This window comes from Chinchilla lanigera, unplaced genomic scaffold, assembly GCF_000276665.1.
Source record: "Chinchilla lanigera isolate Chin_1 unplaced genomic scaffold, ChiLan1.0 scaffold00038, whole genome shotgun sequence".
Lineage (NCBI taxonomy): Eukaryota > Metazoa > Chordata > Mammalia > Rodentia > Chinchillidae > Chinchilla > Chinchilla lanigera.
In genome coordinates, this window is record NW_004955439.1 from 11,212,685 (window position 1) to 11,223,938 (window position 11,254).

At 42.5% G+C, this 11,254-nt stretch overlaps 1 protein-coding gene across 6 annotated transcripts in view; it reads right to left on the bottom strand.

Moving 5' to 3' along the window:
* The window catches only part of Ppp1r14c (protein phosphatase 1, regulatory (inhibitor) subunit 14C), a 96,141-nt gene that overhangs the window by 70,165 nt on the left and 14,722 nt on the right, over positions 1-11,254 (bottom strand). Inside the window, exon 1 of one of the 6 annotated variants that reach the window (XR_001235192.1) lies at positions 9,467-9,485. The exons of the other annotated variants lie outside the window; for them this stretch is intronic. The gene's annotated coding sequence lies outside the window, so the exon portion shown is untranslated. Of the gene's footprint in view, positions 1-9,466; positions 9,486-11,254 lie in introns of those variants that run through there. 6 annotated transcript variants of the gene reach the window in all.

Sequence of the window (11,254 nt, forward strand, 5' to 3'; positions counted from 1 at the left end):
TATTTGTAGGGTGTCTTCACTATAGCAAGCATAATCATGTTTTAGCACTAAATCAATGACTCATTTTCTTTTGACTTGTCAGAGAGCTGCCACACCCCACTAGAAACATGAGAAAAGCAAGTTGACTAATTAGAATTGTTGTGCAGCATATTTAACTCACAAGGACTAGGCAAAGAAGCCATCCTTGCTAGTCTGAAAACTCAGCACCTCACCTCCTTGGCTTGAAACAGATTTTATTCCATTAATATTAGAAGAAATGAATGTAGCTGCACTAGCAACATATAAAATATAAGAGAAAAGCATCACATATCACCTGCCATCACGACTGAAAACTTGAGCAAAAACATCCTTTACCATATGGAAAGCAAGTTGTTAAGCTGTTTTTCACATAGCATTTAGAAAAATGACTACTTATGCTTCTATCATGTCATAGCAAATATGTGTTATATGATGGATAAAATACACATTGTGTGCCCAGTGACTTACTTAAAGTGAGCTTCCAGAGATTGGGGCTATAGCTTAGTGGTAGAACACAGGTTTAATATGCTTGTGACCCTGGTTTCAATCTCAAACACTAGCAAAACAATACAGTGATCTTCTAACTTTTAACCTCAAAAGAAGTAGAGCATGGAGCCAGTTTCATCCAAGGGGATAGACGAAGTGCACAAGTATCCATTACTGACTCATGCAAACCTGGCAATCACAGAAATAAGCAGCAGGGTTCTGCAATATATGACTCGGAGCTATTGGATTTGGATTTTCTAAAGAAGCTCCTGAAATGGTTCATCTAAGAAATAACTGAATCTTATCAATGGTAAGGTAAAAGTAAGGTAAAGTATAATAAAAATGTATCAAACAGAGTAAACAGAAAGGACAGGCCCAGTAGATGAGTCACACATGGGGGCATACATGAAATGTTGGGCCATGAAGGTGAAATACGTTCCCAGTTTCCAGGGCCCACGCCTTCCCCTTTTTTCTCCTTCCTCTCCTGGGCAATTTATATTTGAGCATGTTCCCAAACCCCCGTGAACCTCCATTTCCACACTTTTAAAATGGAACAACCTGACACAATTTTTGTGAGGGTTGAATGAGATTATCTGATGGTGGTTTCTGATTCTATCATTATACAAAATAAACAAATATTACAAACTTTTCTGCTCTCTACTTCGTACCAAAACTCTCCATGAAAAAAACCTTAATTTTTTCTATCCTGTCATGTTAGCTCTAAAACTAACTATCAAGTGATATTCCAGGAATAAATTCCCCAGTGAAAATTAACCTGTTTAATATGGATTTATTCATGCTCTTATTCAGGTTAATTTGTACATTTCACCTTTTAAAATTTTATTCCTTAAAGCTGCCGTGATTTTCTCTTTTTGATGCTCATTTTATATCTCAACTCAAACTTCTCTCAAGTCAAAATAAATACCACCATTAATTCATTAGGAGCTTCCAAGATAAAGGACAAATAATAAAAATAGAGAAAGCCCCCTCAAACAGCCAATATTATAAGTTATATGCCTAAAATTTTAAAATCAAATATTACAGTTCTTCATAAAGGTTAACCCAATTAAATGCAAAAAGTAAAAAAGATAAGATGAGTCTAAGTATCTATACTGTCACATTTCAAATTTAATTTGAACTCCAAGAGTTGAAGGAGGTTTTAGAGAAGAGGAAGGTGATTTTCTTAAAAAGGATTCCCAGTCTTGTCCTTGAATACTACTGGAGTCCTGTCCCAGAAGCCCTCACGCCCAGTGAAGGATGGCCTCACTCCCACCCTGGCCAGAGGTAGGTGCATCAGTTAGATGGCTCTTTGGTGAACCAGTCCAATTTCTGTCTTGAGCTTACCTCCAAAGGGAAAGATACTTCTATTTCTTTCTTTCAGTATCACCTACTTCTTAATAAAACTACCTTTCTCTAATATATAACCAGCTTTTTCATACCAGCTCTAAAGATTGAGCTAAAGCCCCAGATCTCCCCTATTTTTTTTTTTAGATTAAAAAATCCTGACAAAAATGCCCTATGGTGCAAAGGGCTTGCCAAAGTCACCCAGCCAGTAAGCAGCATCTAGGCAAGCACAGAGTTCAACAGGCCAGCACCCTTCCTGCTGCACTGCATGGGAAACAGCTGGCACAGTTTCATTTCATAGATGCCAGCAAGGGTCCCCCATAGCTCATGATAATACATCTTCTCTGGTTTATTCATTCCCGAAGTTTAGCTGTTAAGACATTATTTTCTCTTACTTTAAACCTCACACGTGTGTTAAAATGAGAAGTTGGCTTTAGTCATTTACATTATAATGTCAATGAATTTGTCACATCCTCTCCAGAAAACAGGCTTTGAATAAAGGAAGTACACAGCCATACCCTCTAAATGAATGTATCAAAAAATATACTAACACAAGCGTGAGCATAGTCCCTGCACTTGGAGTGCTTTCAACCATATAGATTCCTCCCTTCTTCTCCTCTCACTGGAAGGATTCCTTTTCTTTTTCCACTTTTTCCTTAACATGGTTTAAATGAATGCAGACTTATGTAAGTCTCAGCTGAATGAACATATGAGTGAATGAATGAATGAATGAATGGAGTACACCTGCCCCCCATAGCTCCTTACACAGATTGCCCTAAGGAGTCTTTCAAAAAGGAAAAGCCCTACATTGATCATTCTTCCCATATGATAAAATGATGCTTTAGAAACTAATTCACACCCTGGTCTCTCCTTTTCTAAGCTTTACTCCATGGAACAGATCCCCAAAATGCCAGTGCTGACTAAGAAAAACCTGGAGAGAATTTATTGGCCGGAACTTTCAAGCAGAGGCAGAAATCTGGGCATTCACTCCTTGTTCTAGTAAGACTTGTGTGAGCCTGTCACCCTCAATCTTATCTAAAGATGGAAAAACACTCATCACTTCATAGCACAAGCAAGCATTTCCACTCCAAGAGAAATGAACAATCCCTGTGCAATACAGCCATATTCTTGTACAAGCAGAAAATTTAAAATTAGAGAAAAGAATGGCAGTAGCCTGTGATTGCTTCTTTTGAAGACTTTCATCACCCATGCATCTGTACCTTATTTCATGACAACTTCCCTTTAGCTCTCAGTTCAAAGAACTGCTAGTTGTAATTCACAACCATCAGAAAGAACTGTAACTGCACGTTGACAATGAAACAGTGAGTTTCAGTGCAGGCAGGGCCCAATTATATTAATGCAGTTAATTTATGGTATATATTTCTGGAATGGGATCACTAAGCCCTAAAACACTGTCACTGACCTAAAGGACTAGCTTCTGTTTTACTGACTTGACAGGCAGATAGGGACTTTCTTGGTCCGCTCAGACTGCTATAAGAGATAATAGAACACTGCAGACTATGTTTAACACACATTTACTTCTCATAGTACTGCAGGTTACAAGTCCAAGGTCAGGGTGCCAGGATCTGGGTTGTATATGGTCACCTTCTTGCTGTGTCCTCCCATATCATGAAGAAAGAGCTCTGATCCCTTTACCCCTTATAAGGGCCCTAAGCCCACCATGGGGCAGTCTCCTTTCATGACATGATCTACATTAATCTCTTCCCCAAAACCCTACCTCCTGGTACTGTCACCTAGGAGATCAGAGTCTCAACCAATGAATTTGGGGACAACAGAAAGACAGAAAGAGTCCATAGCAGAAATACCCAACAGCAACCAAGACAGTGAGTCACTGGGGCTGCAAAGAGGTCCAACATTTTCTCTCAAGAGGGTGCAGACAGGGCAGGAGACAGGAGTGTAGAAAAGGGAACCTAGGAAGGCTTGTCAGCCAGCCTGTGGGGAGACAGAGCACAGCCTTGCTGGAGGAGATGCCACCCAGGGCCAGCATGGAAACCAGGTGAGAGGCAGACAGGGAAGAGGTGAGTGGTGAGAGAGACATTTCTGGCCAAGTGGATACTGCTGACTCCCATTGTGGTCTCAGCTGAGAACTCAAGAAGCAGATGGGGCTCTTGAGGGGGAACAGAAGACTCCAGAGCAGCGGTGGCACACCTATGGGACGTGTGCCACAGCAGGCCCGTAGAGCCCTCTCTGTCAGCACGCAAGCCAAGCCATCCCAGCAGCAGAGCATCGGATAACAGTGGTTTTCTTCTAAATTAAAACCATAGTGTTTAGGTTTAATTGCACTTGGCACTTTTCAATAAATAAGTGGGTTTGGGGTTGCACTTGGTCTCTAGAAGATTCGCCATCACTGCTCTAGCGATGTGGGCAGGGGATCCCCAGGGCACTGGCAGCCTGCTACGGTATGCACACTCTTTCCTAAAGCCTGGGGAGATCAAAAGATTCCACTTGGAATGTAGAAAACATTCAGGCAGCTGCATGTGGAGGTGGCTTCCTGAGCACTGTGACATGGAGAAGCGAGAGGTGAGGGCGGAGGAGGTCCTATCCCAAGAACTAGGGTGTGTGGCCTCTGGCCCCCGGCTTCACCAACTACTCTCCGAACGTACTACAAGGATTCAACAAGAGTTCATGAAGGTGAGGCGTGCAGTTAGGAGTTAATACACGCAGTTGTCAAGAGCAATGGTAACCTCCTGGCTAAGTGACTTTCGAATCAGTGTAACCTTGGACAAGGACAAGCAACAACTTCTCCGGTCTCAGTTTCTTCATCTACAAAATAACAGCAGTCACTACAGAGTTGCTGGAGGATTGTTGGTACAAGATAGAATGGAAAAATCATTTGACCTTCACCTGAGAGCTGAATCTGTCACAGAAGTGGCAGTAACTGCAGCGGCAATGATAGAAACTACCAGTCATACAAGCAGTTTGAGGGAAACTAGGCTCAGGTGGCCATTCCTGCACTCCATGAGATTACAAGGGGCTAGACTACAGCAGTGGCTAGAAGAAATCAGAAATCAGACTTCAGTGCTCTAAGGAACAAGCAACAACAAGACTTTGTGACTACTGGGTGTAACACACAGTGTGAGGCAAGAGATAAGAATGTCACATAATACTCTGCTGAAGCAGCTGTGGACAGCAGCACTTGTCACACACAGAGGGAAGTGAGGAAGAGCAAGTTTGCAGAGAAGACCCTCACCCTCAGACCAGTTGACTCGGGGCATCTAGTGGCGTCATCTATTTTTCAAAGCATGCTGCATATGTCTGGCACCTAGAAAATGCTAAAAATACAGATTTACAAGTTGTCAGCAGGTGGACATCAAATGAAGCCATGGGAATGTCTTCACATCACTCAGAAAGAGCTCTCAAAGTGAAAGAACCAGAGAAACAGGTGTGCGGGAGCCTGAAGACAGATCCAGGGAGCCCTCAGCACTGATGAAACAGGCAAACAAAACAAATCAAACTAAACGGATGCTGGTAAGCAGCCAGACCACAAGGACAAGAGAGCCCGGAGACAGGCGAGCTTCAGAGCCAAGGGACAGGAACCTCAGAAGGCAACTGTGAGCTGCCTGGTGCTAAAGGAGATCGAGTCATAGATTGAGAAGCAGGTCCTCAGGTCAGCCCCAGTGGGCGCTGACATCAAAGCATGGTTGATAAATAAAGGTGGGTGTCTTGAGTGGAGAAACATCTTTTGGAAAAATAGTAAGGGAAGGAGCAAGATGGTATGGCCACTAGGGGCGCATGATAGAGGAAGAGAAGTATGTTCTGTGGTAGTGAACAGCAATGGTGGCCATTGCTTTTAGCAGAGGACAAAGACCAGCTCACACATACCTGGAACTGAGAGCTCAGTACAACGGGAGGTTGGAAACACAGCCAAGAAGGAACATAACCAATGGAAGGGAGTGCCTTGGCGGGGAGCTGGTCAGGCTTGCACTGAAGGAGGCTGAGTGGCCACCACCTAAAAGCACACCAGCTGGGAGGAGGGGAGACAACAGAAAAGTGCCTCAACAAAACAGGTGAAGGTTTGAAGTAGCCAAGGGCAGGAAACAAGGACAGAAAGAGGGTCACGGCTTGTTGACTGCAGCCAATAAACTACAAAATATAATCTCGCATGCAAAGCACAGACCACGTGGAAAACAAAACAGACTTCCTTCCTCCCACTAAATAGAAAGTGAAGACTTCTTGGAGAAGAACTCAGGGCTAAGCAAGGCTGCATCACCACGTTGGTAGGAAGACAGAAGACTCCAGAAGCAAACAGGCATCCGGGATGAGCATGCCAGGCATAACTAGTGTGGCAGAAACGCCTTAGAGCAAAGGCAAAGGAGCTCCAGGGGAACTGGATTTTCAAAAGCATCCTCTCAAACTAAACTGAAAACCCAGCTGGCTACCACTATCACCTTTAAGCTCCTATTTGGAGCAGTGTAACTATATTTTTCAACACTGCGGAAATGAAACAGTAATGATGCAAAAGTAGATACAGGTTATAATAACAAAACAACAGACTGATTTTCCTCTAACCACATCTATGGTAAAGAAACACAAACTAATTTAGATAGGAAAGTGTCAGTGACTTTGAGAACACTTTCTGAAGACTGATCCTTTTTCAGTCATCTCAACAAATCCCTAGAGGTTGAAGAATTGTGCTTTCCTAGAGCACACACAATAAAAATTAAAAGGTTTCCTGCCTTCATATTGTTAAATAGAATGCAACATTTAAGGTGAGGAAGGCTGTAAGAGAAGGAGAAACAATTTAGCCACTATTTGGCCAAGTTCAAGTTCAAACACACAGTAACACCTCTGACTACAAAGTCTAGCACCTAATAAATGTGAATACTTGTTTTCTTCTCCCTACTTTGCCTTCCCCACATAACATAGAATAACCAACAGTTAATGGCTAGGTATGGCCCCAATAACACTGACTGCACACCTTACTCCAGGTACTGGTATGCTTAGTGTTTTACACTCAGTCCTTACCATAAGCACAATCCTGTTAAATATTTTGGAAGTTAGAACAGCACCCTGGGGAAGAGGCACATCAGCAGAGTACATAAGGATTCCAGCCTTGTCCCTGCACCTGACTTCCGGGCCACGGCCCTCTCTGCCACATCCTAGCTGAAGGCTCAGGAGCAATTTCTCGAGTGGTCTGTGCCTCAGCTTCCACATCCATGAAATGGTGGTACTAGAGGTAGTTACTAGTGTTGCATGAAGTTTGTCTAACAAACGGAGAGTATCAATCTAACAAACAGAAAGTATCAGCCAATTCTAGTACTGAGGTTTAGGTTCTTCCCTTTCTGAAGAAGGATTTTCTAAATTGTGGGTCACAATTCAAAAATGTGTCCAAGAATGTCATGAAATCAGTTTAAGAGGATCATCAGCAACACTTTCAGAAAATGCAACAGAACAGAATGTTATATTTAAACATTAATTAAGACATATTTTAGATAACTCATAATTTTTGTCTTTGACATAAATGGTAACATTAAGTGAATCTTCCTCTATACATGCATGTATCTGTATAAGTATCAGGCAGCAATCTAAAGGGTATTTCTTTCTGTGTCACCATCAAAAACTCAAAAAACATTGGTTTATAAGACGGGGGAGCTGGGGATTTAGCTCAGCGGCAAAAGCGCCTGCCTGGCAAGCGCAAGGTCGTGAGTTCAGTTCCCGGCACCAGAGAAAAACCAAAAAAAAAAAGACGGGAATGGTGAGGAGTTGGGAAAGAATGAGAGGCGTAGAAACCTCTTTTTAAAAACTGACACATGAAGCAAAATGAAGACCTCCCAAATGGTCAGTCAGGGTAACACAGCAATTACCCTGAACACCTGAAACCATTTCTGGTGAGGTCGCTACTAGCATTTCAATAATAGGAGCTTAGCAATGCAAAGAAAACCAAACTGCAAAACTGAGAGTACAGATGTTATCTTGATGCTGGGCAAGATTGAAAAAAAATTCGTATGACTTATCTAATAAATCATCTTACAATACTTGTCAGAGCAGACATTATGCCAGATTTAAAATTCTCTTAAGAAATTGTCAGGGTTTGGAAGAGATACGAGAATGTCTTAAAACAGAAATCTTCACACATGGATACAGATTTAACCTTATGGTTCCATTATAACCAAATTCTTACCTAGAAAATGTAACTATCTGTACAAGCTTTCCCACAAGAATATGAAATGAAAAAGAACTATGAACATATATTTTAGAATTTAACAAGCCATTTATCCATGTATCTAAAAGGCTGTGTGAGTAATATTCAACAGTATCACCCTGAGTGTAGATAAGAGGGATCACAGCCTTGGGTCCACTCCTACCACATCCTGTCTTCCGGAAGATTTCCTGGGACCAAGTAGATCTACTGACCTGGAACCAGTGTCCTTCCACCTGGTTATAAGCATGCTCCACATCCCTCATCAGATACCAAGAAGCTTCTAGGACATGAACACTATACTCCCAGATCAGCGTGAGCCAGAGGAATACGGTCAAAGAGTGCAGAAAATATGTACAAAGATTTGCCATGCCAAGTGGACACAATAGCCTCCAACAGGTGGGAATGTACAGGGCTGGGAACCAAAAGGAAAACACTTGTCCCAGGGGCAGATTCACCCAGCTGCCTTCCAACTCAGAGAATGCGGAGAGTTCAAAACTCAAACCTAACCTTCAAGGTCACTTAAAGATACAGCTATCAAGGTAAGTGAGTTGAACAGAATTACATAAATGCCAATGAGCTTATTTCATTAAGTTTGAACAATTGAGAATTCTCAATTCTTCTCAGTTTGAAGAATCGGCCTACCTTTGTTCTCTTAGGAGGGACCCTGCAGTGTTACAGCCAGGCCTGTCTGATACATAGTGGGCTCAGAGTTACACTGCCTGGGTTCATATCCCCACTCACTCCTCAGCTAGATAAGCTTCGAAAAGTCTCTTACCCCTCTCCAAATCTTAGTCTACTCTTTTGTAAAACAAAAATAAATAAATAAATTCACCTCTTGTGGACACTAAATGAACTAACTGTGCATCCAAGTGCCACAAACACCACCCGACACACAGCCCTCCGTGAATGTTGTTTACTGCCTTATTCTCTGAACAAAACTGATCAGCAATCTACACTTCTAGATAAAACCACAGCCAAGACCATATATTTCTTCTTTCTCATTCTTTTCTAAGTTTAAATATCTTTCATTATAGTATTCCTTAAAAAAGTTATTTTCTATTCTGAAAGGTCAAGTCACTTAACTGCTGACCTGTCTGGCACAAGTTCTTCTGAAACTTAAGTATGTATTCGCCTTGTACCCCAACTCAGCAGATAGCTCAGGCCTTTGGTGAATGTGAAGAGTGAAGTCTCCAGATTGGCCTTGTGTGTCAATTTCATGCAACAAGCGTCTGAAAATACTACCAATTTAAAATATAAAAGGATACTCCTTAATCTTCATGTTCATGGGGTTCAGAGCTATAAACCAGAGTACAGCCTTCTCAATTCACAAACCAGAGGCTGAAATACAAGGCCATCAGCAAAGAAAGGCAATCAGAAGAGAGAATCCAAAACCAAACTACTGCCCTATCGGTGGAGAAATAGATGGGAACAGAGAATCTTTGGCTGCTTACTAACCCACACGCTTCTTCATCATTAGTGAGGAGAACCAAGAACTTAGAAACTGCAAACTGCCATCAGTCTTTTCAATGATTTTCCCCCTTTGGTCTTCAGTAACTGAAAAAGCAACTTGAAGAGAAATATCAGCCACCTTTAAATGCATATGGAGCGTCTGTATTACTTCACCACAAACACCTAGATGTTTGCTATGAATTGAAGATCTAAAATCTGAGGGAAAAAGTACGAGGAAAAGATTCAAGGTCATATACATATATGAATCAATACGTTCAATAAGGTAAACACTCAAACCTATATTCCCCCCAGTTATTCTGAAGAATTTTTTAAATGTACAATTTAACCTACTAAGTAGAACTCTTTCTAGTTTCCCAAGCTACGTCTAATGAAGCATTGTTAATTTCAACAGTGGTTTTACTATTAACTAAAATCTCCAAACCCAAAATGGAGTATAAAGGCCAGAAGGAAATAAAGGAGAATTAACTGGATTCCACAGAAACAGGACTGAGCACATCCAGTCATCCAACAGAAATTCCACCTAAATCAAATATATTGTTTCTTTAAAGAGTTTTGCCAGCTTCCTATAAAAAAAATCCCAAAACACTTCCTATTTTTGCCAGTTTTCATTTATGCAATTAAACTGGCTTTTTGAAAGAGCTGGGCTAGAGAAACAATATATCTTTCACAAGCTCATTAGTTTACAGTCAAGCTCCATTATATCATAAGCATTCAGCAGGAGTCAGGGGTGAGAATGCTGTTTCCTTGTGCAATGAGAGTGTAAAGAAAATATGTGCTCACAATAGGCCATAAAACATGTGATGTACAGAATGCCCAAAATCAATGGTAAACCCAGTGAGTTCATCTGGCTTTCATTGTCTCGGAAAAACATTAACAGTTGTATGGACACAAATCCAGCTTTAACTTCGAAGCCCTATACTTAATTATTAATCTTCATGCTTCCACCCTTTCCAAACTCCACTCTCCTAAAAGAAGTAGAATCACTGTTGTTAAAGACTCTCATGGGAGATCATATGGCTTAGATCATTTTCTAGTGTGGTTTCTAACAGCTTCGTTTAAATATTTCTCCTATTTAATGTTGTATAGACCTGTTTCAGGTCAGACCTATACACTGTCTTAATTCCTAAACTATGGGAAGCCACGATGCCCTGTACAGGGGAGCTGGGCCCCGAGAGCTGTCGCGTCTCAGACACCCCGAAAACCATCCGCCTAACACCCTTAGAGGGGGTCCACGGGTCTCATTCTGCGCCCACGTACGGGTGTAACTGAGCTTGGGGAGCCAAAATAAAGCTGTTTCAACAAAGCCCAACGTGTGCAGCTTTGGGAACGCAAGAACGAATAATGTGGACATGCCAGGGGGGTCGGCTGGAAAAAGGTAGGCGTTCAGGTTAGGATGTCAAGGTAGAATTTCAGGAACCAAAGGGCATGGGGCTCCGAGACCTCCGGACCTCTCTTCTTGTTAAGCAGCATGAGGTCCCCATTCCCTTCCCGCCGATACCGGGCTGCCCGGATCCCGGGAGTGAGCACTTTTCTCCCTGACTGCGTTTTCCAAACGCGGCTCGGCGCTGCTGGAGTGAGACCCTCAGCGACCCGCTTGCTTCAGGCAGCGAAAGCGGGAGCCCAGAAACGCCCAGAGCTCGGCGGAAAGCAAGGAGCTCTGCAGGACCCAACACCCCCCATCTCCGCCACAGAGACCCCAGCTCTCCAGCGCCCGGGAGCTGGACCCGGGCGCAGCGTCCCAACCGCAGGCGGCGTCCGGCGCCCGAGGGCACC